The 26,446-nt window shown below is 47.1% G+C and overlaps 1 protein-coding gene across 1 annotated transcript in view; it reads right to left on the minus strand.

Moving 5' to 3' along the window:
- Positions 1-6,085, minus strand: part of CEMIP2 (cell migration inducing hyaluronidase 2) — a 360,647-nt gene extending 354,562 nt beyond the window's left edge. The window contains exon 1 of the mRNA XM_078675757.1: positions 5,606-6,085. The gene's annotated coding sequence lies outside the window, so the exon portion shown is untranslated. The remainder of the gene's footprint in view (positions 1-5,605) is intronic.
- Between the last annotated feature and the right edge of the window lie 20,361 nt (positions 6,086-26,446).

Raw genomic sequence — 26,446 nt, forward strand, 5'->3', positions numbered from 1 at the left:
GATCGTACTCAACACTCCCAAAGCTGCTATTTTAAACGCACACAACACAAAATTAAGTACCATGGAGTGGATCATACAATTGGCCATAAAAGTTTAACTGGGTAAACAGTGTAGTTCTAGCTTGTGGCCAGCTCCCTGGCTGCCTCCTGTCTTTTTTTTTTTTTTTTTTTTTAAGTTTTGAGAGCGCAGCTGCCAAACTTTTCCTTAAAAAAATACCTAGCGCACTCTTTTTGTCCCCCTCCCCCCCCCCCCCCCCCCTATTTTAATCACTGCCTCAGCCAGCCTCTTTCACCTATTGGCTTTAAACTTTGTCAATGACCTCCTGGCTCAGACCAGGGGAGTATTTATCTTTTTCTATTGGCTGTCTTGGTATATTCTTCCACCTTCGCTCGAGTGCTTGCACTGAACTGCATGAAGGAATACTTTACAATGATAGCCCTGTCAGTCCACTCACGCCGACCCTCTCCTGTGTGTCTCACTCTAATATGCTTGCACAGTATCTTTAAGCACAGTACACCCAAAACTATGAGCTTTGCCAATGCTTGTTATCCTTCAGAGGTAGACGCTGATGTCTAGCTTGCCGCGGAATGAAATAAAAATGTAATCAAACACCCCTCGTGATTTCTCACGGTTTGTCCCCGCGCAGTCACGTTCCTCTGCTACTAGATTAATTTAAGTACTTGCGTTCAGTTTTAGATTTCACTGATGTCACTGCGCCCACCCGCAGGTCGACTTCTCCGCTCGACTCTCTTCACAAACAGGCCGGGCCTGCAGTTCTCGCTGCCAGGGAGGACTTGAGTCACCAGCAACTCGGGCCGGATGTGGCTGCGGCGCACTTTCAAAACCTATACTTTCACACTCACCGTGGTGAAAACCACTGGACCCAGATGGCATGACGCAGAAAAGGAACTTCGGTGCAGTTGCTGTAAAGTCTTGTCCCACAGTAATCCATGGAAGCTGATTGTATGCATTGTTTACATATCTATTCTAATTTAAGAGGCGTCCTTAGCACCTGTGAGTATGTGGTAAGGTAGAGCAGTTTAGGGATATAAGCTTGTGCTTCTGCTTTCCAGTCTCCCCCTATCACTGGCTCAAGTCACACTCCCTTCCATCTCCTGGCATCGCTTCCGGTCTTACCCTCCGTTCCCTGCCGTACCCAGACTCCATATGCCAGTGTCGCTGGGTTCCAGCTGATTCTCTCCAGCTCCCTACCCAGGCTGGGCATGTTCCGACCAGCCCGGGGCACTGGCACATCTATGTGTTCAACCCGCCCTTATATCATCACCCACTTGTGACTTGTACAACACAGCTTTCACAAGAACACTGGCCTCCTGATCGTTTAAGTTCTTGCTGTTTACTATTGAAGGTCGCCTAGCTGAAGGTGTCACTGCTTGCTAGTCGTGCATTCTGCCTGCAGCATTATTACTGTATACTGTATAGTTTCAGCCAGCCTCCAGGCGTGCAGTTAAGTGTTCTAGTTCCCGTAAAAAGAGCCAGAATCGTAGAACATAGACTGAAAGAACATGTATAAACTGCGTGCAAAAGGTACTACTTTATGCTAAATATATATATTTATTTTTTTCTTCACTATACTAATTCACCACTATTTTTGGGGGGTTCCAGAGTAGCGTGCTACTCGCCGAAAAAGTGTTTTAACGCCTCGTCAGGAGTAGTAAGTTTGACCACTTAGCGGAAATGAAGACCAGGGTATTTTATGACACATTAGGAAGGATTTCTCCAAAGAGATGCCAAGGATTGAATGGGTTCTGACTCGCTATTCTGTTCCCCACCTTTAAGTGGAGTTGCCCCATAGAGAGGTCAAGATTAAACAGGCAAGAAGCCAGAATCCACCTGTCCTTTTATCTGTCTGCCTGTCCCTTGTCTGCCAACCCCTTCTCGGTCTAATGTTCTCCTATCCACTGATGTCTGTCTCATGTGTGAGTGCGTGCACGCATCGGCGCAGTGCCTGCATGTATGTTGGTCTGTGTACATGCACGGGTGTATCCAAGGTCGTCTTTGTGTATGAATGACTATCTGGAGGTCTGGTATTCTTTGAGAATGAGTGTGTGTAGGTCTCTCACATATGCCAACATCTGGGGCACCTAGGAGAGAGAATCTGGAAATATTATGAAGAACTAAGTGAGATGAAGTGAGTGCTGCCAGGAACTTGCATTGGTGTGGATTAGCATCATTTTAGCATAAAACATAAGTTATCCTTAAAAACAAAAAAAGTCGTCTGCCTAACACTGCCGTCGAAAGGGTGGAGCAGCCGGTGCTGGTTGCCCCGTGCTCTGGAGAGGGCCCTGCACTTCAGCTCACAACACCAAAAGAGAAGACGATTTCTGGCTCACAATACACTAAGTAAATAAGACCCGGAAGTGACGCAAGATTTCGCCATCAGAAAGATGTTCTGCTCGACCCAGTGAAGCAGGTTTGAAGGAGCCTTCACTGCAGACACCTCCTGAAGAATGTGTGCAGGTCACCATTAGACTGCTAAGGGTCACGGCCACTTATGTTTTTTAATAACCGCGAGCCTTGTTGCACAAAGCGTTTTTGTTACATACCACGAGTCTCATAAATGTACATACTGCAAATCAGCGTTGAATGGACCTGCAGTGGTGCAGCCTCGCCAGGGGTTCATTACCGGAGTACTATGGGGTACTTTACGTCGATGGGGTGTAGAATTACAAGCGAGCAACTTATGGTACATGGACAGAGGCATGTGTAGGTCTTACTGGAATAGCAGGGGGTTCAAGTACTAAAGCAGCTGGGTTAGTGCGGTCAGTATTCAAAAGCATTTTCTACTGAAAGTACAAACAGACAATGCCCAGGAATCATGGAAGAGAGAATTGCGGTGAATTAGCACAGTTGTCATTCACTCCAGTCTGGTGTAACCATGGGACTACGAGCTGGGATTGGGGTGCCATGACTTTGTGGGTCTACTTGTCAGCTGTGTGTCACCGGGCACTGCCGATGATAGCTCTAAAATTCATTTCGCATTGGATCCTCTAACTAAAATTACATTCCAATCTGAAAAGAGGTGAGTTATCTGGATGACAGAGGACGGATGTATGACGTTATAACGCATACTTTTACTCCGCAGACCATTACAACGCGACTTTTACTCCGCATACCGTTACAACGCATAGCGCCTTGGGGCGCTGGATAGTGGTAAGTATAATTTACTATTCTAACTCCAGTCCCCGTGGACCCTAGGGAAGGTGTTGGATAGTAAATTATACTTATCCCCTATCCTAGAGCGCCCCCCAGCGCAATGCGTTGTAATGGTATGCGGAGTAATGGTCGCGTTGTAATGGGTCTGCGGAGTAAAAGATCCGTTGTAACGGGTGTATACCACAGAGGACAGATGCTGGAAGATGACCAGGCCACATGTGAGCAGCGCAAAGACAACAAAGAGGTCAATTTCAAAGTGGAAAAGGACAGGGGTATACCAAGGGCCACTGGAATTATGTCGCAGGAGAAGGCCAAATTATGTGGCAGTGTTGACTAAAATATGAGGCAAGAAAAGGCAAATTAAGCGACATCGTTTCTGATAGTTTTAACTTCATTATTGTGTCATTTTGTCACTTGTTAACACTGCGTATAGGTTGCACCTCATTAGTACCAGTTTAACACCAAAACATAGCAATAAATATCAGAATGGCGACCTGTCAACCTTTGCAAAGGGCATTTCACTTAACGACAAAACGTGCATGTTAGAACCTTTTTAACAGTTTGGGGTAGAAACTTTTTCAAATTAAAATCTGCAGATTATGCAGCAGATGCTAGATTGCGTGGCAGATCAATTATTGTGCGAAAAACGCGGTGGCTGCATAATTACATTATTTCAGTGGCCTTGGGTATGCCTACATGTCAGATATAGAGGTGCAGAGGGGAGGCAGAGTTCTTTATGTAAGAGGTGCAGAAAAGAAGCAGGTGACGGGTTGGAAAAAAGGGACATGGGAAAGGGTGATGCACAATGAGTATGGGTTGGGAACAAGAAACTTTGAGGATAAAATCATCCTTTCAAATAGTTAAGAAACTCACCCTATTTCATTCACAAAATTGGTTGGAGAGGCCCTACCAAATTACTTTTACCCCAGTCCTTCAAAACAAAAACAAAAATGAACGCCTTCCTGCCTAAATCCTGAGTGTTGGTGTGTATGGTCAATGTACAGGAGTACCGGTATGACTGGTAGTCGGTCTGTTGTTTTCTGTAAGTGTGCTGAAACCAGGTCTGTGCACATATACACAACTGAAGCCTTTTAGCTTTGCCACTGCTGGTTCTACTTACAGCGCAAACGGAGGGCAGAATAATAACGAAGATGCTTTTATCCTGCCGTGCTGTAGGTACATAGCATGGAGCAGGGAGCAGCAGCTGATTCGAGGAACTGGGAGACCTGAATTCTAATCCATTATTTTGCACTTGGACCTTAAAAATGTGTGCACATTACTCATTTGATGTCTGCCTGAGTTATTTTATTAAAACTGGGACATTTGAACTTGTGCTGAGCATCGGCATTGCATATTATTTAGAAACCAGCACGTGGGGGTTTAGTTCCAGCTACTTTGCACGGAAATACACAATACATTCACCTTTGGCCTGTTAATGGTTTTAGGATTAATCAGTAAAGTTGAAACGCATCCCTGAAGACCGAATCATGCTGGCACGTGAGCTTCAATACACAGCGCGAGGCTGCTAGGCTGTCAGCGTACACGGCAACGGGTGTCATGTTACCCACTTTAGTCACGTTGCAGCTTAGGAGCCACATTTGATCACAGGTCCTATGAACGTGTATCATGTAAACAATACCTTTCACAGCCTAAAGGAATATGCAAGATACATTGTGACTTATGAAACCATAGTGCACAATGCTTGTGCAACCCTTGGCCCTGCACCCGCTGGCACACTTACACCAGCCACTTCTGGGAAACAACATATAAGGAAAACGAGTACTGGCAAGTCCAGGGTGCTGCAATGCACGGCTGTATCACGGGGAGTACGGAAAGCCTGTTTGGACATTTATGCAGAAAACAAATAAGCCACATATCCCACAGTATAGGAACTATGGTCAGACAAATATTAAACGACCCACTGGCCAATCGGGTTGTCCTGGATACAAGGTAAAAACAACAGCTTTCCCTGGTCTCGCAGCTCCTGGGGTGCCGTCTTGTATAGTTAAAGCATCCTAGGCGGGGGGTGTCCTCGCATGCAGCATAGCTCGAGCTGTGGCAGACTCGGGGTTTATTTATTTATTATTATTATTTTTATTGTATGCGTTTTTATATAGCGCGGACTTTACCCGAAGGTGTCAGAGCGCTTCACTATAGGAACAGTACTGATACAGGAGGAGAAAATTACAAGTGAACGAATTACAAAAGTGTGGAAATGTTCCCCCAGCGCCAGGAGAGCAGTACGAGGGAGCAGAGCCGGCTGCCAGCCTCCCCACGAACAATGCGAGGCGGCCAGGCGCTGCGAGAAGCCCGAGGGCGGCTAGGCGCTGCTAGGGGCGGCTGAGGAGCAGAGAGAGGGTGAGAGCAGAGAGAGGGTGAAAGGGTGAGGGCTGCACCACAACACTGCTGCACGAGGACCGCCGAGCCTTACCTCCAGCCGATGCCAGGCGCCCCCGAGCCGCGGTCAGCGCCGTCCCGTACCCCCGCGGGCTCCTCTGCCCATAGCCCGGAGCGGAGGCGGCTGCGCCCGGCCGGTGCTGCTAGTGCTGCCGCCGCCTCTCCGCCTCCTGTTGCTTCTTCTTGACGCAACTCCGGTGCGCTGGCGTCTGAAGTTTCAGCGCAAGTTCCCCGGGCATTAGGTGCCTTCAGCTTCCTGCCCGGATTTGACGTCCTCCCCGCTGCCCTCCCACTCCCGACCTGCCGGAGGGGGCAGCATGAACCGCTCTGTGTGCCTGAGCCGGCTCCAGCGGTGTCCACCGCGGGCAGGGAGGAAGTGAGGCCGGCGGAGGAGGGTACCGGGCGCAGGCTGGAGAGCTCGCGGGGGGCGGGAGGGGGCCTCGCTGCTCTGATTTTTTGGGTGGGCGGGCGCAGGAGGAGAGAGAGGGAGTGGCCTGGGCACCGAGAGGCCGAGGCAGCGGCGGCACATCTGCTTCCCATGCTTGGGCGAGGTGAGCGCACAGCGCCCCCGTCTGTCTGCCGCTGGAAGTCGTATTCTGCACATTATGAAAGTGCAACATCAAATTCGGCTGTTAGAAATAGAACTTTTTAGCAGCCTAGAACCGCTTGATTTTTGTTATCATCAGAATAGCAACTGTAAATTGTGTTTATTGCGAACTTATTGTGAATATAGATGCTCGCGCTTTAGTTACAGAGTCAAACTGCTTGAAATGGAAATATGAAAGTGTAGGTACTCCTTGTCCAAGACTACCTGTTGCTGCTGAGAAGTGATGCACTCACACTAAAAACATAGGAGCAGTGCTGAGAAGTGCCTGGACTATCCCTTCTAAGTTAAAGAAGTGCAGGAACTGAATACCTGAGAGTTCCTGGCAACTTAAAGCACTGTTTGCAACAGTAGTAGGTGGGAATTACCACCTAGAATAAAAATATTTATTTATTTATTTATTTTAATGTTAAAAGTTTTATATAGCGCTAGCTTGACCCGTAGGTATCAGAGCGCTTTACGTACACACTGTAAAAAACAGAAGGAAATTGTATTACATAGTAAGCAGGCAGTAAGGAAGCAAACCAGAGATTAAAAAAGACAGCATGAAAAATAAGTAGTTCAGTTCAGTTCAAAAAGACGTTATTTCGGTCAAAATGACCTAAAAAGTACGAGACACTGCAATAAATCATTTCTACAATTACATCATACAAACAGTAAAGGTTAAAAACAATAGAATTAATTACACACATGTTATTCATATTAAAATACATTCAATTTTTAGTGCATTGTTTATAGGCGAAGGTTACACAATTAATTTCGGAAAAAGTGCATAGTGCAATAATAAATACATAAATTAGCTAAAACGGAGCTTATTTAAAAAACGGGAGCCCTTGTCTTATAAAACTATGCAAAACAATACAAAATGATTGAGCCAAAATACTATGCTAACACTATTAATTCACAATGGCAAGATCGATACAGCATTTCATGATTTAAAAAAAAACCTTCTGGTGCACCACATGGAGAACAGGAAACCTGCAACTGAATAAACTATTGGGATACTAGAATCAGACTTCAGTATCCTGAATACTTCAAGACGCCTGTTGCCAAGATTCCTGCAAATCTGGACTAGCCAACGTTTCCTTGCTTTATAATAGCCTGGGCAGCTAAAGAAAACATGAAGCTCAGTTTCTTCAGGGTGGTCGCACGCCGGGCACTGAATCATTTGCTGGTCTTTCCACTTAGATGTAAAGCAGCGGAGAGGAAGCACCCCATATCTGTACTGAAAATACAGCTTCCTTGCCGCCGGCGGGTTAATAAGATCTGTTACCATCTCAAAGCAAGGAATGTCTTTTATTTCTAGAAAGGCTCTAGTAAGTTTCCCTGTTCTGAAAGAAGTATGAAGTTGGGCCAGTCTATGCTCTTTGTAAAGTACCTTCATTTGATTCCTAGATGTTAAAGAACAGGCTGACTCAGGTTCAGACCAACAATCCCCTAAACCCATGCTAGTTAGCAGGGATTTGATGTGGTCGAACCACAGGAACTTTACAGCACCCCGTGCCCTTATTACCTCTGACAGTTCCTCCCTCTAGGGTAAAAGTTTGGGGGTGGTCCACAGGCAGCGCCAATACATTATAGGTTTAAGGCTCGCCACTTCGGCAACTGGTGTTATTCCCATATCCAGTCGTAGTGGGATTAACGGAGTGCCGCGTGGCAATCTAAATAGCTGTCTTAAGTATTGGTTCTCCACTGTCATATTGATACGCTTTGCCTATATGCTGTGTTAAGTTAGCATGAGCTTAATATAAGTTTAATCGCCATTTTTTCCTTTCTGCTGCTTTTGCACACAACACCTAAACTGTTGTTTAGCTTTGAGCCTAGTGGAGCGCTTTGATTCACACGAGAATAATATGTTATTACTCTGATATCAGCTTTGCTTAGTGAACTGTGTCTGTACAGTGAGTGCTGAAACCTTCAAGGATAACTCGACACAGTGGTTGTTGTGAGATCTGATCTTCGCACCTTCCTAGACATAACATACATGCAGCGGCAGCCAAATTCTGGCTTTAGGCACGTTTTATATATAGCTTTGTGCAGTGTACCCACACACTTGATGGTGCTTCGCATGCAGAGAGCTGGTGGAAGATGATGTGATCCCTTACCACTAGGATCTTGAGGTATGGGTCCGCCCTGCTAAAACCCAATGAGACCTTCTTAGATATAATATAATATGCTAGTTAGGGAGGGTGAGAATCAGGTGTTGTTAAACCCAATTCATTTAAGCATTTTATCATGTTGTCACCTTGTGTATTCTATGGACTAGTAACTATGCTGATTATTTTGCTTCTAATAATATGTTTGCTGGTATTATCTAAGATACTGCGTTTCAGAACCCTGCATTAGTGAATAAACATTTCAAATATGCTTGTGTCCTCATTTACTCCTTGTTTTGAATTGAAATGATTGCATAACGAAAGAGTGTTCATGTGTTCCACGTTACCTGAGGTAATCTAAGTCCATGTTCTGGTTTGTCTAAGCATTGGGAGTTTGTAATGACCAATGAGACACTGTAGCTAGTCAGGTAAGGGGATTTTGGTTACTAAGGTGAGTTTTGGCACACCCTAACTTACTGAGGTTCCAAGTCTCTATGAACAGTTCTGTAGGAGAACAGGATCCCTGCTACATGGCGCCCAACGTTTCGGTGGTCTTATTACATGACACTTGAGTAGTACATCTTTCGATTCTTAACCCCTTCACTGTCGTTTCCGGAAAACGATGGTGTCGGAAAAACCTACCTATTTTTGTAAATAGGTCTTTTCAAGCTTGAATCTTTCTAAACGGTTTCCTTGAATTACAACCCAGTTGTGCTACAAAGTTTACTTCGTCTTTTTATCTTCCTGTGTCGTTATGGCCGCGGTGGACATTCCGCAGCATAGTCGCATTGCGGTGCGCAACCATTTGCTGCAGTATAATGTTCCCGTGGATGGCATGGCGGTGATAATGGTGGTGAGTGCAGAGGTGGCTTACCCTTACGAGATATTTTACTCGTGGGTGACCTTCCTGGCTGTGGACGGAACTTCAGGTGTGTTCCACACGTACACTCCCACTCCTGTGCCAAATGAATATACTCTGTATAGGACACAGGAAGTACCTATAGATACTTGGCAGCGTCGCATTTGGTTTGGTGGCGCCCTCCCCCACACTTTAGCAGCTCCGAGGTTAGGTCCTTTGTCCATTCCGGGCGCAAATTGGCCTGTTTTGGCTGGATTTACTCCTCATCCTCAACACGGCAATTGTACCGTTGTTGAGCTAAGAAGACTACATGTAGTCTCAATTAGCGTTATTCTATCGTTGGTACAATACATAACCCGTAATCTCCCGGGCAGGGCCCCAGGTGGTGCAGCGCTTCCTGCAGGACAGGGCGGCATGAAGCTCAGTCCCGTGATGGTCAATGCAGTGATGGGCAAGCGTCCCCAAGATAAGGATGATTTTCCTTTCTGGCTTGCCGAGAAATTTGACCAGCTGGAAGCAGTATTTCCTAACACGACTCCTGGTGAAAAACACAGGATTCTTACGATAAGCTTACCTAAAGACTTGGCCCCTGAAATCGGTGACTGCGAGACCTGGGGTAGAACATTTGCGGCAGTCTATGCGAGGTGTTTCGGCACTCCGTCTATGACTGTCCTGCCTACGGTCCTTAAGCGTGTTCTGGATGAGCACGGACCAGAGGCTGCGGTTGAATTGGGTATGCGCCTTTGTGGCACCTTTGATGTGGTTTGCGATCTCATACTTGCTAATGTCAAGGGAGATGCAGTGAACTTTCAGGTAGCCAATGCTTTGCAGGCGCCTCCCGATGCAGAAAAACCCCGTCAGTTAGCGAGGATTATTGTGGCGGCTTATAAAACCATGGACCGCAATAGTAGGGGTCTTAAGCCATTTTCTATTAAAGAGAAAAACCAACCCCAAGGACAGAAGTTGGAGACTGATGTCCAGCCCAAGTCCAAAAAACAAAATTGGCCTAAAAAACAGAAACAGGGAAAGCAACAGAAACAGGAGTCCCGTCCTGCGTCTCCATTGCCTGCCCCCACACAACGTGTTTATGACTTGCGCGATCGCGCGAAGATTAAAATCACCTGATCGATTTCAGGTTTCTGATCAACGCTCTCCTCGTTGTTTTCAGGATTCATCGGCCTCGGCGACCGGTGGTGGAGGAGGCGGCAGGGGTCGGGGTGGCCAGCAAGGACGCGACCAGCCCCGCCCGAAAGACAGTGCAGGAAAGCAGACGGCTCTACACCGAAGAGACCCCAGTTTCAAAAGAAGAAAGTCGCCGCTTTAACAGCGAGATATGCCACAGATAGTGAGAACGCGGCTTCAGAATCTGACATGGGCTCTGACCTTGCTGGACAGCGCGGCGGAGATTACCATAGTGCGAGAGGCCCTGCATCCACTACTGAAGGTGACAGCGACTGACCGATATGTTGTAGTAGAAACGGCTGACACCAGAGTTGCTCCCCCTGACAGACTTTATGAAATAGTCCTGTTAATAGAAGGTGACATACAGCGTACCATAAAAGGGATTTTTTGGGAAAATCTTACGACTACATATGACATTTTGTTAGCGGAGGCTGACTGGCCCCCACCTTTTGTTCTCACAGCTCCGCTAGGGGAGGAGGTGATCCTCCCCAGTTTCGCGCACACAGTCTCAAAAGAGCATGTGCTGAATTTTGCAGAAGAGTGGGCTAAGGCTCTTGCGCCAGCACTGCACCGTACACACTATGGATGGGATACATTTTCCCCACACCACGAGATTCCTTTGCGGTCTCAGCCACAGCCTCAACCTCAATATCCCATTAGACGTGAAGCTAAGGCTTCCGTTGTGGAAATCATTGACCAATTAGAATATCAAGGAGTATTTGAAAAATGTGTGTCACCGATGAATAACCCTCTTTTCACTGTGACCAACCCTGACGGTTCGTACCGTTTGGTATTGGATTACCGGCATTTAAAATCGCATTGCCGTACCTGTGCAGTACAAAATACTCACAGCTCTGCATTAGTGGATAGTCTTGTGCGTAAGCGGTTTAAGACCACGCTTGACATTTCCAACGGTTTGTATGCCCACCATTTGGATGGTCTAAGTTCCCGATGGACCTCCTTTACTTGCGGCGGTGTCCAAAAACAGTTTCGACGTTTACCTATGGGCTATAAGAATAGTCCTGGGATTTTTACTGCCCGCATTGTCGCATGCTCGTATGTGGATGACATTTATCTCACGGACGACGAACTTTGGGAGCATCTGTGTCGAGTTGACCGCTTAATTTGTAGCTTTGCAGATATGGGTTACAAATTCAACTTTGCAAAATCACACATTGCAGAGTATACAGTGTTGTTCCTGGGCTACGAGCTCAACAATGAAGGTAGAGGATTGGCTACTCACTTCTTGGAGAAATGCGCACAGCTGCGCGCTCCGACAACTCTGAAAAAATTACAGTCTTTGCCGGGATTTTTGAATTTCGGGAGAACATACATTCCTGAATATGCCCAGCGTATCAAGCCATTGTATGCTTTGATACAACCAACTTTTACTAAATCAAACTGGCTGCCTAAGCACTCAGCTATCCTGCAATCTTTGCAGGATGATCTGCTCACTTCTAAATTCTTACTGACACATGACAACCACACCAACCTGGTGATAAGAATCATCCCTGTGATGGTGGGTTTCACTTACCTGACTTTTGACAAAGGAGACACAGTACCTATTGCTTACAAGTCACACTTGTACACTTCGGCTGAAATGCGATTTTCCACTGTGGAGAAAGTGTTGACGGCTGTGCAGATGGCGATTCTTAAGGAACGTGCTCTGTCACAGGGAAAACGCATGTTGGTTGTTACCCCTTGTCCTGCGTTAGAGGCAGTAACGAAAGCCAGTGTTCCTAATTCAAAAGCTTTGCACCCTCGGTGGATACAATGGGCTGCTTCATTGACATCCCCGGATGTCACGTTTGTTTTTGATGCCTCCTTACGGTCTCAGAAGTATTTACAGTATGAATTCGTTCATCCAGCTCCTTTAGCAATGAGGCCTTTGGGGGTTTTCCATTGCATCATTTACACTGATGGTTCGGCGCAGGGTGCGCATGGTTCTAAACACGCCTACGTTTCCGCATGCGCCATTGTGGTAGGTGCCATGGTGAACGATGAGTTCAAGCCCAGTGTCGTGCACACGCAGACGCTAGGGGACTGCACCACACAATTAGCAGAGCTTCGTGCTCTGATGCTTGCATTAGAGTACGCTGATCCTGGTGTGACGACTCTTATTTTGAGTGATTCTTACTACTGTGTTCAGTCTTACAATGAGAACTTGTTCTTTTGGATTCAGAATGACTTTCGTGATTCCAAGGGTAGCACAATAAAACATAAAATGATCTGGGTCCGATTGGCTGAGCTTAAAGAGCGGTTACCACTCGTGTTTGTAATTCATACTCTGGGTCATCAGCGAGTTGGAGTACACGCTGTTGGCAACTCGCTTGCTGATGAGGCAGCGAAATCTGCGGTATCGACATATTTGGTTGCAGCAGTTACACGGTCCAAAAGTAAGATTGATGATGATATCTTAGCAGCTGTTGCTGCCACTGAGAAGGGAAGTAAATATCCTACGGGGTTCCCTTCGAAGTACACGTACCACTTAAGTGCCGATAAGGTTCCTTATGTGAAGATTCCTGAGGTTGGTGATAGGTTGATTCCCAACTCGGATCGCAGACATGCATTGATCACAGCGGCGCATGAAGGTGTTGCGTCTGCGCATGCGGGCGTTTCAGCCACTGTGTCTCAGTTACAACAACGTTTTTGGTGGCGGGGACTGTACAAACAGACGCACGATTATGTCCTTCAATGCAACATTTGCCAGCAGATTAAGCCTTCGACTGCTGCGCGTCCACCCCAGACACAGTTGTACATCTCTAATAAACCACTGGGATGTGTTTATTTGGATCTCTGCGGTCCTTTTTCTTCTGATACTGCATATAAGTATATCTTAGTCGCAGTTGATTCATGCACATGCTTTGTCTGGCTCTGGCCCCACCGCAGCGCTGATTCACGGACTGTCATCAGAGATTTGTGCGTCTTTGTAGGGATTTTTGCCTGTGGTGCCTTCCATTCGGATCAGGGTCCGGCTTTCGCCTCTAAGGCGTATAAGGATGCCATGTTTTCGATGGGGGTCCAAGTCAAGTTTTCGTCTCCATACATACCTGAGGGTAATAGTGTAGTGGAACGAATGAACCGTGACTTATAGCAATCTTTGACAGCCCGAGTTATAGGCACTGGCAGGAACTGGCTAGCCCATCTCAATGGCGTGCAGCGTGCTCTTAATAATCTCCCTAGAAGGTCTCTGGGTGGGCGGACCCCATACGAAATGCTCTTTGGTATCAAGATGTATGTACCGGACCTTGACGGTCTAGACTCGGTGGCTGTTGCTGCCTCCTTTGACGTAGATGAACATTGCAATGTTTTACAGACTCTACAAAAGACAAAAGACAGTCTTGCATAGGAACATTTGCCCTCCACTTCGGATGATGCGTTGCAGATCCCGGTAGTTGGCTGGCTACCCCAAGTTGGAGAACTGGTTCGGGAGAAGATCGAGAACAAGAAAGAATTTGGTCCCTCCTACTGAGCTCCGGTTCCTGTGCTTGGTGTGAAGGGCACAAGAACAGTCATTTTACCACCACTTCCAGGTCATAAGGAAAACAGGTTTATCTCAATTGACAATGTCAAGATACACGGAGTGGCCGATTCTTCTTAGTATGACACCGGCGGTCTCCTGTCCTTCGATTGTGAGAAATTCTGTTTTGGCCACTGCTTCTAATCCTGAGTTGGAGATGGCCATCGAGATGCCTACAATTTCCACTCCTTTATTAATTACATTGCCTGGTACTAACATTGATGAAATTGACTACACTTACCCAACTGACTTATCAATGCCTGATTTATAAACACGTTTGGCCACAGAATCCAGATTTTCATTTGACACTGTCTCGCACACATCAGGAAAGCCCTCTCGGATTGCAGTATATACAAGTTTATTTGAAAAACATTTTTTAATTCCTCCATGGACAAATATTTGGCTGGTGCTTTTTTCAATATACCTTTTTATGTCAATTGGTTTTGTGTTTTATTTTTTCCGGTTGGTCAACGGACACTATGTTTCAGAGAGAACATGCATTTGACATCTAAATGGAATATTGGCACCCCTTTCCTCCTCACATTCTGCCCACAGGCTGAAGAGAGACTTGACATTTGTTAACATCACTACTTGGCCTGTCCTAGATGGGATTGTATGGGATCCTGTTAAATTTCAAATCCATGGCCCTACTGAAGTCATTAATGTCCCTTTTGTGCTTAGAGTTAACATGGGGGATGTGGTAAAACAAAACATACGTTCTGATGATTGGAATGTTCAGGCCGTGGAGGCATTGTTTTCTGATTTTAAATATTATGCTGCCTTTGATGCTGAAGATTTATATTTAGATTCTGCTAATTATGGTGATTTATATTGCTTCCAACATTTTGGTAACCACTTTTTACACAAAACTAGTTCCAGAAGAAATACTGTAAATTATACACAGTGGGAGCATTGCCCGGCTCCTTTACAAGGTAGTTCGAGTAAATTTTTGAAAAAGTACACTTATTTTACCGACTTTAATCAGTCCAATCCTGCTTCCTTTTATTTTAAAATGACAGAAAAGTCCGGGTCCAAGGTTAGACTTACCGATACTAAGTTATTGTATTCGAAGTCCTTCCTAGACCAGTTGGCTGTTGGAGGCTACGAATTGTGGAAGGAGACGATTGACCTTAAATCAATTTGGGGTTCTAAAATTTGACAGGTGCAAGGCACTGAGGCTTTGCACCGTGCATGTCTCATCCCGAACCATATGTTATTTTTTAACTCTACCATTTCTTAAACAACATGCTTTGGATTGGCTTCTTCTAAAAAATTGAATACTCCTTCCATTCCTGATTTAGAAGAATATTCAGGTTGGGGTAATTCTACAAATTTTTCCATTAGGGAATTGCAAACTCAGTTGCATAACTCGTCCTTTAATATATCAAGTTTGGATCCCAATGGTTGGCTGTTGTGGCACAGAAGTGCTGATTCGTGCCAACATCGTTTTCTGGGTTTAGCTGATGGCTTCAAACAAATAAGGGTCGATCCCCGTTTTGAGAATGACCATTCTGTCACCACTTATTCAATAGGCAAATTATGTCAGAATTGGCTCCAACATTCTACCTTGGCATCAGTTAAACTGCATCTATCTAAACTAACAGGTGATGTTGATTTAAATGATTTTATAAAAGGCCCGGCTAGTGGTAGATCAAAAAGATGGATATATGCGGTTTATAATGAAATCTGGAAAACATCACAGATTGAAGCGGCTACCCGCCTTAGGGCTATTGATCAAGCTAACTTGGAGAAAGTGCTTGCAGTTGTAGATAATAGCATTAACATGCTTTCTTCCCGCATTTACACATTGGATAATATTGTATCGTCTGTTGTTGATATTGTGCAAGATGAAGTGTCTGTGTTATACCATGGTCAAAATCAATTGCGTATCAAACAGAACAAAAGTAACCCTGCCAAAAGAATATCAAAGGTCCCTTACAGGATCCAACCAGTAAAAAATGGGGTGAACATGAAACTCAGAGCCAAAGACTTCACCAGTGCTATTTTAGTACATTATATTTTTATTTTTTAACACACCGTTTATCTTTCTACACATATAAAGATATTTCAAGCTGATATATGATGAATTTTAAAACAACAGATGGGGAAACGGCATATCCAATCAGGGATACAGGGTAAATAGATACGACACACAGGGAAGTTCCTCACACTCCCGTACACTCAAGGGGATTTCATAAATACATCATCATTCAAATATTCATTAATTTCCTCATTCATTCATACTAACTCTCATACAGGTACAACTGCGCCTGCAACGGTAAATGGAAAGTGGTTGCGTGAATTAGAGATGGTATTAGGAGGCAGAACTGATGGAAAAAAGTTGCACAGGGACTCAAGAACTGCCATCCTTAGAGTTTGCGCCGACGCGCGTTTCGGTGTTGGCCCAGATAGGCCGCACCTTCTTCAGGGCGGGGGTGTACAATCAGGGAGGGGAACACACAGGAAAAAATAGGATGAATCAGGGATACACTGGTATGTTTCAAAGGTATCCAGAAGACTGGGACTCTCGCTTTGGGAAGTCTGAGGCTGGGTCACTCCAACATCCCTCTCGACATTCAAAGTGTCAGCGGTATCTAAGTTGTATATAGTCTTAAAGTAAGGTGGAGCTCGACCTCAAAAGGGATGAGGTCATCGTAGATCCGGCTGTTTTGAACGAGCACCGCCTCGCCGCGCTGCGTGGAAGGGGAAAGACGGAATTGGACCTGGGAATACTATATCTCCCAGAACGCACCACTGAGAGAGCTCACATTGCGGGCGAAAACCCGGGCCCCGCAAGAGTCGAACACCTTTGAAGGCGTTTACCAGACCAGCTAACAGCGCTCTATCAGATTATGCGAATAACGGAATGGAAGGCCTAGTTTATTCGTGCAGTGCCACCACAGCCTAGTACTTTCACGCAGCATCCAGCGATTACCTCTAAGCCGCAGAATCCCTTTTGAGGTCGAGCTCCACCTTACTTTAAGACTATATACAACTTAGATACTGCTGACACTTTGAATGTCGAGAGGGACGTTGGAGTGACCCAGCCTCAGACATCCCAAAGCGGAAGTCCCAGTCTTCTGGATACCTTTGAAACATACCAGTGTATCCCTGATTCATCCTATTTTTTCCTGTGTGTTCCCCTCCCTGATTGTAAACCCCCGCCCTGAAGAAGGTGCGGCCTATCTGGGCCAACACCGAAATGCGCGTCGGTGCAAACTCTATGGATGGCAGTTCTTGAGTCCCTGTGAAACTTTTTTCCACCAGTTCTGCCTCCTAATACCATCTCTAATTCACGCAACCACTTTCCATTTACCGTTGCAGGCGCAGTTGTACCTGTATGAGAGTTAGTATGAATGAATGAGGAAATGAATGAATATTTGAATGATGATGTATATATGAAATCCCCTTGAGTGTACGGGAGTGTGAGGAACTTCCCTGTGTGTCGTATCTATTTCCCCTGTATCCCTGATGGGATATGCCGTTTCCCCATCTGTTGTTTTAAAATTCATCATATATCAGCTTGAAATATCTTTATATGTGTAGAAAGATAAACTGTGTATTAAAAAATAAATATATCATGTACTAAAATAGCACTGGTGAAGTCTTTGGCTCTGAGTTTCATGTTCACCCCATTTTTTACTGGTTGGATCCTGTAAGGGACCTTTGATATTCTTGTGGCAGGGTTACGATTGTTCTATTTGATATGTTCTAATCCCCTTTTTTCCTGCCCACTACCAAAAAATCCCTTTGGGGAACCCCCTTCTATTATATATACAAAATCAATTGCGTTCCATTATTCAGTTTGCATGGTCCCTGCAGACGCTTAAGGCCGGAAAAGTGCCTTGGAATTACATGAATGTCTCCTCTCTTTTTGCCCCTTTTAATTTGACAGATAAGCAACGTTTGCTTTCAATGAGAGATGCATCTTTTTCCATGTTACACATTGAAAAGTTGGAGTCTTTACCATTCTCTGTGGCAGAGAACACGGCTGCGACGTGGCTTATCCACGGTTTAATTACGTTACCATTTGCTTTATTTAAATTTACAAATTTTTTGAAATATTTTGCCATTGGTAGATACGAGCCACTGGGTAGTTCATACCTCCATGAAGCCTGGTCGCTCCCTTTTGCTTACAGATGCCTTAGAGAAGGGAGGGAAGTTTATCTCAAGGGTGAAGAGTGCACAGAAACGCCTGACCACTCATTAATGTGTAGACATATCCAATTGCATGGTTCTTGCAACCAAGAACAGCCTAATTTAGCCTGTGTTTTGAAAAGTACTCCCATTCCCGCAATAGTCCCCACTTTCACATTACTGGCAAACGGCAGCTATTTACTTTTAAATAATGAAGATTGTTGTGGGTTATTAAAAGGGATAGCTTATGTGGTTACAGTCTCTGAACGTGTGGTGTGCTGTAAAAATGTTTTGTATCCTACTCCGCATGGGAACTCGGATGTTTCCATCTGGCCGCGAATTCCAACCTTGAGAGCAGAGTTCAATGGAATGAGTAGAATAAGAGCCCTATTGTCACAAAAAGAGGTTGCTCTGACTTCGGCTCGTGAAACATTTGTCCTTCACATAGCCAACACCCGCACAGAGGTGCAGGCTTTATTAAATACTGACCTACCATTGCATTTCAGTGAACTGATTCATACAATCTTTAACGCGTCCTCCACTTCAGGCCTTGCACATTTTTTAAAAATAGTTAGCAGCGGTCTAGTGACTTCATTTGAAAAGATATTTGGAGTCATTCCTGCTTTCCTTCATTCAATCTTTTCAAGCCTGTTTGGTGGGTTTCCTGTTTTACTGGCGTTGGCTGCTGGCATTCTGGTGATATTTTGTTTTGTGAAAAAATGGATGCCCGTCCTGTGTTTCAAGGCACTCAGTCCCGTCTGGCACTGTTTCGCAACAGAATGCGTGAATACTATGGCACGCTGCTGCTCGCAACCTTGAGTGCAGCGTATGTATTATCGTTTCGATTTTCCTATTTTACATGTGTCCAGCCTGTCTTTCATTGCCTGAGCTGCGATTTCGATTGGGCCCTGGATTTGTGTCTCTGCAAGATGGTTTCTCCTGACGTAGATTTTAATCATCTCATGAGTCCCTTAGTTACTCACGAGTTGCTTTGTTCCGACGAAAGGATTATGGCCTTGGCAGCGATGCATGGAGTAATGGGTCGTTGGAATGTATTTGCAGTGGCGCAAGATTTCTTGGCACACAGCTTCATTGAGAACCCGCCGAGTTGTCCTTTGATGGTGCTAGAGGCTCCGGTAATTGAAGAGCATGAATGTTCTTTCCCGCTATTAGATTGGATGGCTGAATTGTTTTCGGATGATAACAGTGACTTCCTTTTGGAAGCTGTTGCTGCTTATTTTGCATATTCAATCCTGGCTGAGATCAATCGAGGCCTTTTGTTAACATTGAACTTTTAAAAAAAAAAATGGGAAATTATGACTAAATTTACATGTCCCAGAACTATTGACTTTGACAACATTGAATTTTTTTCCAATTTTGTTTGAGGATTATGTCCCAATTGTTCTTGTCTCAGAACTATTGACTTTGCTCAAATTGTCGAAATGGTGAAATGTTTTTTTTTTTTGGAGTGACGAAAATATTTTTTCTCCCTTGCTCAAATTTGACCTGCCCATCGTCCTTGAACTCTGCACTTCAAGATTTGACCCCTTATCTTGTCTTATCCGTGCTTGGATCATGGGGGGGTGTTATATTGATACGATTTGCCTATATGCTGTGTTAAGTTAGCATGAGCTTATTAAAAGTTTAATCGCCATTTTTTCCTTTCTGCTGCTTTTGCACACGTCACATAAACTGTTGTTTAGCTTTGAGCCTAGTGGAGCGCTTTGATTCACACGAGAATAATATGTTATTACTCTGATATCAGCTTTGCCTAGTGAACTGTGTCTGTACAGTGAGTGCTGAAACCTTCAAGGATAACTCGACACAGTGGTTGTTGTGAGGTCTGATCTTCGCACCTTCCTAGACATAACATACATGCAGCGGCAGCCAAATTCTGGCTTTAGGCACGTTTTATATATTGCTTCGCGCAGTGCACCCACACACTTGATGGTGCTTCGCATGCAGAGAGCTGGTGGAAGATGATGTGATCCCTTACCACTAGGATCTTGAGGTATGGGGCGCCCTGCTAAAACCCAATGAGACCTTCTTAGATATAATATAATATGCTAGTTAGGGAGGGTGAGAATCAGGTGTTGTTAAACCCGATTCATTTCAGCATTTTATAATGTTGTCACCTTGTGTATTCTATGGACTAGTAACTATCCTGATTATTTTGCTTCTTATAATATGTTTGCTGGTATTATCTAAGATACTGCGTTTGAGAACCCTGCATTAGTGAATAAACATTTCAAATATGCTTGCGTCCTCATTTACTCCTTGTTTTGAATTGAAATGATTGTATAACGAAAGAGTGTTCATGTGTTCCAAGTCCATGTTCTGGTTTGTCTAAGCATTGGGAGTTTGTAATGACCAATGAGACACTGTAGCTAGTCAGGTAAGGGGATTTTGGGTACTAAGGTGAATTTTGGCACACCCTAACTTACTGAGGTTCCAAGTCTCTATGCACAGTTCTGTAGGAGAACAGGATCCCTGCTACACCACCTGCGTTAGATTCTCAAGCTTTAGGTGTCCCCATAACTCTGCACCATATAGAGCCCCGCCTCTAGCCTGTGCCCTATAGATTTCTAACGCCGGGCTAACTATTCTTTTGCTAGACTTATTAAAAACCTTCATGATCCCACCTGAAGATTGCACTAGTTTTAGCGTAGATTTCGTAATATGAGCACCCCATTCCATAGACTCGGAGATTGTAATGCCTAAATACACAAAAGATGACACTCTCTCAAGAGGTTTACCATTTAAAGACGGGTTTGGACGTGTACTTTTTGGGCAATTGAACACTATAAATTTGGTTTTCTGTAGATTTATTTCTAGACCTCTTTCCCTACAGAATATCTCACATTTATCCAAGACCCTTTGTAACCCCATAGGCTATTTAGCTACTAATAGAGTGTCGTCCGCAAACATCATTGCTGATATTCTACGGGAGGCTAACTTAGGGTCATCTAGATCTTTTTCTACTAGCAGGGCATCAATCAGGCCATTAATGTAGAGGCTAAATAAGGTTGGCGCAAGCACACAACCCTGGCGTATGCCACGTTTAATGGATATAGGTGCTATGAGATTCCCATCCTTGCCATGCCTAATTTGCGCATAGTTACACTCATGTAAGCGTTTAAAAAGTTGAATTAAATAATCAGGGACCTCCATCTCACCAAGGACCAGCCACAGTTTCTCCCTGGGAACTAAATCAAATGCAGACCTCTGGTCTACAAAGATTCAGTAGAGACTGCCCCCTTGCAGGCTTACGGTCTTCCAGTAGAACAATTGCAATCTTAGTACTTGGTCCAGGGTCGACAACTTTTCCCTGAACCCCACCTGCAGGGAGGACAGTACCCCCCTCTCTTCCATCCATGTTTGTAGCCTAAGGAGTAAGACACGTGCAAATATTTTCTGCGGGATGTCTATTAAACTGATTGGTCTATAGTTAATTGGGAGTAGTGGGGAGCCGTTTTTAAAAATCGGAATTATTTCCGCACCAAGCCAGCTCGAGGGGATCTTCATGCCTTGCATAATTGCATTAAAAAGCATCCAAATAGGGGGGGCGTGGCTAGCAGCCGGCGATGGCGGCAGCCTAGAAGGAGAGCTCCGTGTTTGAAGCGGCTCCCAGATAAATCCGGACATTTATCCGTCGTCTAAAATTCCCAGGCGGGAAGGCAACGAAGCCCAGGACCGGGCGGCAGCTAACCGAACCGGCGTGGCCTCAATCCGAGGTCGGGAACTACGGTTCTGACAATCCCCGTGTGGGCCTATGTGAAGCATCCAGACCGGGGACCACAGTGAGCGGCACGCCTGGCAGGAAGTGGCCCGTCTCGGCATTGATTTACCGGAAGTGCCCGGCTACGGAGGGCGACGGCGGATGAGACTGGGGCATCCAGACACCATCGCTGGACATCAGGAGCCCGAGACTTCCTGGCGAGGGGTCCCTCTGAGGTGAGAGGGATATAATCCTGCACGCCCGACGTGAGCAAAGACCGGCGCGCAGAGCGGACACACAGAGACCGGCAACCGCCATCTTAGACAGCAGTTACCGAAGCGCCGGGGAAGGCGCCGGAGGACCCACGCGGCTTCATAGACCGCACTGCGACTCCCCACTGCCGACCGAGGGCGCATTAAGCGGCGGAGAGCGCGGATACCAGCCGGGCCTCGGGACACCCCCGCCGGGATTGGGTCCTGAGAGCTGGGAGACGTCCGCACGGAGTACTCCTCCTGCGCCCGCTGGGATCTGCCTGGCTGTAACTCGGGCCCCCCCCACCAACGTCCAGGGGCCCAAGCAATAGACCCGACGGCCACGAATAAGGGGCGGCGCACGTGACGCTACAGGGGGGCGATAGGCAGCAGTCATCAGTTGCCTACCCCACAAATTAGTCCAAGAATTGACTGGCAGCCCCACGCCACCGCACCGCGGACGCCCTGTCCAGCCTGCTTTCACTACGGGACGCAGCAACCAACCACCTCTCAAGAGTTGCACCTCACTCCGGTACACAGCGTGAGCCCCAAGACGACCCCCGGGTGGCTGAGTGTGGAGGATAAGGAGGTACGGCGCCTACATAAAGTCCTGTCAGCCCGAGAGACGCTGAGATGGCCGGCAAGGGGCCTAAAAACGTGGCGGCGCAGTCGCGCCTGGACCGGTTCGCGTACGAGAAGCCCGGCTCTCCCTCGCAGGAAGCCAAATCACAATCGAGCAAGACGGCCGAAGTGACCAGTAGCAGGAAGTCGACCATTGACGACGTCATGCGAGCCCTCACACAGGTGCAGGCCACGGTGGGGTCAATCTCAGCCGAGATAACACTTATAAGGGCGGACTTTCACAAGATGACAGAGAAAGTGAATAATATGGAGGTGGTCACCAAATCCTTGGTTGAGGACGTGTCGGAGCTACAAATTAGCATGGAGCGCATCTCAAAAGAAAACAGGGAAATGCGCGACAAGCTCGATGACCAGGAAGGGCGCTCGAGACGGAACAACATCCGTATCATAGGTGTGCCAGAATCGGAAGACACAAGGGCGATGGACCTCTATGTTGAGAACCTAATCAAAGAGACTCTGAAACCCAAAGGCCTCTCCGCCTTCTTCACTGTGGAAAGGGCACACCGGGTACCGGGCGGGCGCCCTAAGACTGGAGCTAACCCCAGACCGATAATAGCGAGACTCTTCAACTTCAGAGATCGGGACATCATCCTACAGGCAGCAAGGACCTCGCCTCCCATCAAGATCCAGAACGCGACACTTGCATTCTTTCCTGATTACACGGCCGAGGTGGCACGGAGGAGGAGAACCTTCTTTGAAGTGAAAAAAGAACTGAGAGCCAGAGAAATCCCATACTCTATACTCTTCCCAGCCAAACTCAGGGTCGTGGCTGACAACAAGACTTGGTTTTTTGATTCCCCGGAGGTGGCGCGGGACTGGCTGGAGGGATGGAGGACGGCGGGCCTCCCTCGTCGCTCCAACAGACAGAATAAACACCGTACTGCAGGCTCCCGACAGAGCTCGCAAATCAACGTCGAAGACACAGAGCTCCCATCCCCGTTGGCCGAACATCATGATGACAGTGCGGACGGAGAACAATGAATCTCTGCAATTATTTGATTGAACCGATGGAGACGAAGAATGGCAAGGCCGCCATGGACACTGGGTGGACGGGCCTCCGCAGCTGAGGAAGGGGGCCGCTGACCACGGAGGAGCCTTCACCCCAGCGAGCAAGTACTATGTTATGGGTTGGGATCAGGCACTCTGCTGAGTTGGGGGGGCGGGCAGTTTGGAGTCCGTTGAGCAGGGGGGCAGGGAGGGGGGGAGTTGGGGGTAGGATGGGGTTTTGGTACTTAGTTTCTACACAGGGTCAAGATAGCTACGATGGGGCACACGAGCACAGAATGATAATGTTACGATACTGCACACGGGGTCACCGCACGGGCCTCCTGGTCCTCCACGCGCGCATATCTTCCATCTACATACCCGACCATGATGGGGGAGGGCACTGATGTAGGGCAGGCGGCCCCGTTACACCTCATGTCTTGGAACGTGAGGGGTCTGGGTGATAAAATTAAACGAGGGCTGGTCCTGCAAAGTATAAAAAGATTAAACCCTGCCCTGGTCCTGCTACAAGAAACGCACCTCACCGGCACGGCCACAAAGGCCCTGGACAGGAAAGGCTACAGTATGATAGTTCACTCTGAGTTCACGAAGGGATCCCGGGGGACTGGGATATTAATTCACCGCTCATCCAGGTTCATAACCCAATCAATAGCAGTAGACACACAGGGGCGCTTCGCAGCGGTACATGGGCAGTGGGAGGGGAAGCCGCTTAACGTGGTGTCGGTATATATCCCGCCGGCACTACACACCATAGCCTTCCCGGAACTAGGAAGATTCTTATTAGACCTTCCAGAAGGGGATCTCGTCATGGGTGGGGACTTTAATGCAGTGGCACAGGACTCCCTAGACCGACACCCAGTGCGTACACAAACACCGGGACACTCCAAACTACATGACTTCATGGAAGCGCAGGGCTTAGTAGACATATGGAGGCGAGTCCACCCAGTTGACCGGCAGTACACATACTACTCGGCAGTCCACTACAGCCTATCGCGGATTGACTATTTTCTGACATGGGGAGGGGGTCTCCTTACTTTCACTGACTCTCAGATTAGACCGCGAGGGGTTTCCGACCACTCCCCACTGACACTGACACTGTCCAATCAGGAACGGACTTTCAGACGAGTCTACCCTATATACCCGGGTTACCTCAGGGAACCAGGCATAGCCAAGGCTTTGAAAAGTGATACACGCTCCTACCTCACCGAGAATGTGGGATCGGTGGCGTCGCCTACAATCCTGTGGGAGGCCTACAAAACAGTACTCCGCGGACAGGCGATTTCAGTGATCACACAGCACAAACGCACACAGCGTCAGGAACTGATGGGCCTAGAGGACCAGCTTGACAAGGCGACGCAGGACCACGAGGGGAACCCGACTAGGGACACCCAGCATGCGCTCCAACTAGCCCAGCAGCGTCATACCGACTTTCTGCGCCATAGAGTGAGGGAAAATATGTCAGCAACTGCGAGCAGGGTGTATGACGTAGGTGATAAAGCAGGGAAGCTTCTGGCGTGGCTGGAGAGGGCGCGGGGAGGTCAGAGGGCCATACTCCAACTGAAGGACCCTAGTGGTGAGATACAAACCAGTCCGGCACGGATAGTGGAACTCCTGGCGGACCATTTCCACTCCGTGTATTCCCCTGACTATGAGGTCACACGAGAGATGGCAGAGAGCTCTCTCATAGGAGTGCCGACCCGCACTCTCTCCCCAGACCAACGGGATGAGCTTGACTCCGACCTGACGGCGGAAGAAATACAGATGGCCGTAGCTGCACTACACCCGGGGAAGGCACTAGGCCCCAATGGTGTGCCGATAGAGTGGTACAAGCTCATGTCCGAAACGCTCTCCGCACCATTGCTCGATATGTTCCAGGAGTGTCGGGTGCAGGGGCGATTGCCTCCTGACCAGCGCACGGCCACAATAGTCGCGATACCTAAGCCCGGCAAACCCCCTGAAGAGTGCGGATCATACCGCCCGATCTCCCTCCTTAACGCCGAAAGTAAAATTCTTGCGAAAGTGTTGGCCACCAGGCTACTGTCCCATCTAGCACACCTGATACACCCAGACCAGTCGGGCTTCATGCCACACCGGAGCACGGCGCTGAACTTGAGACGGCTGCATGGGGTGCTGGCCCGAGCCCCGCAGCTGGAGGAACCGGCAGCGGTACTGTTACTAGATGCTAAAATGGCTTTTGACATGGTGGAGTGGCACTATCTTTTTGCGGTCCTGGAACACATGGGTATTGGCCCGACGTTCATATCGTGGGTCAGACTACTGTACACCGATCCTGTGGCGCGGGTAACCGCGAACGGACATATTTCAAGGGAGTTTCCGCTGGCACGGGGCACGAGACAGGGATGCCCACTCTCGCCACTACTGTTCGCCCTAGTACTAGAACCCCTGGCCACGATTATCAGAACCACCCAGCTGCTGAAAGGCATACAGTGGGGAGGTGGCTGGGAGGATAGGGTATCCCTGTACGCCGACGACATGCTCGTCTACCTCATGGACCTCGTGAACAGTATCCCGGTCTTACTGGCACTGTGCGAACGCCACGGTGCGGCTTCCGGTTACAAACTTAACTGGTCCAAGTCCGTACTCTATATGGTGCAGGGTGACCTTCCAGCATTGCCTGAGGATTGCCAACTGCTCGTAGAACACATCTCCTTTAAATACCTAGGGATACAGATTACAAGGGACCACTCAACCTTCCTTGAACTGAATCTTAAGCCCCAACTAGACAGACTCAAATCAGACGTGCGCCTCTGGAGGAATCTCCCCTTGACACTTCTAGGTAGAGCAGCGCTCTTCAAAATGATGGCGCTACCTCGCTTCCTCTATGTTCTGGAGAATACGCC

The sequence above is a fragment of the Lissotriton helveticus genome, chromosome 2_1, assembly GCF_964261635.1.
Source record: "Lissotriton helveticus chromosome 2_1, aLisHel1.1, whole genome shotgun sequence".
Taxonomy (NCBI): Eukaryota; Metazoa; Chordata; class Amphibia; order Caudata; family Salamandridae; genus Lissotriton; species Lissotriton helveticus.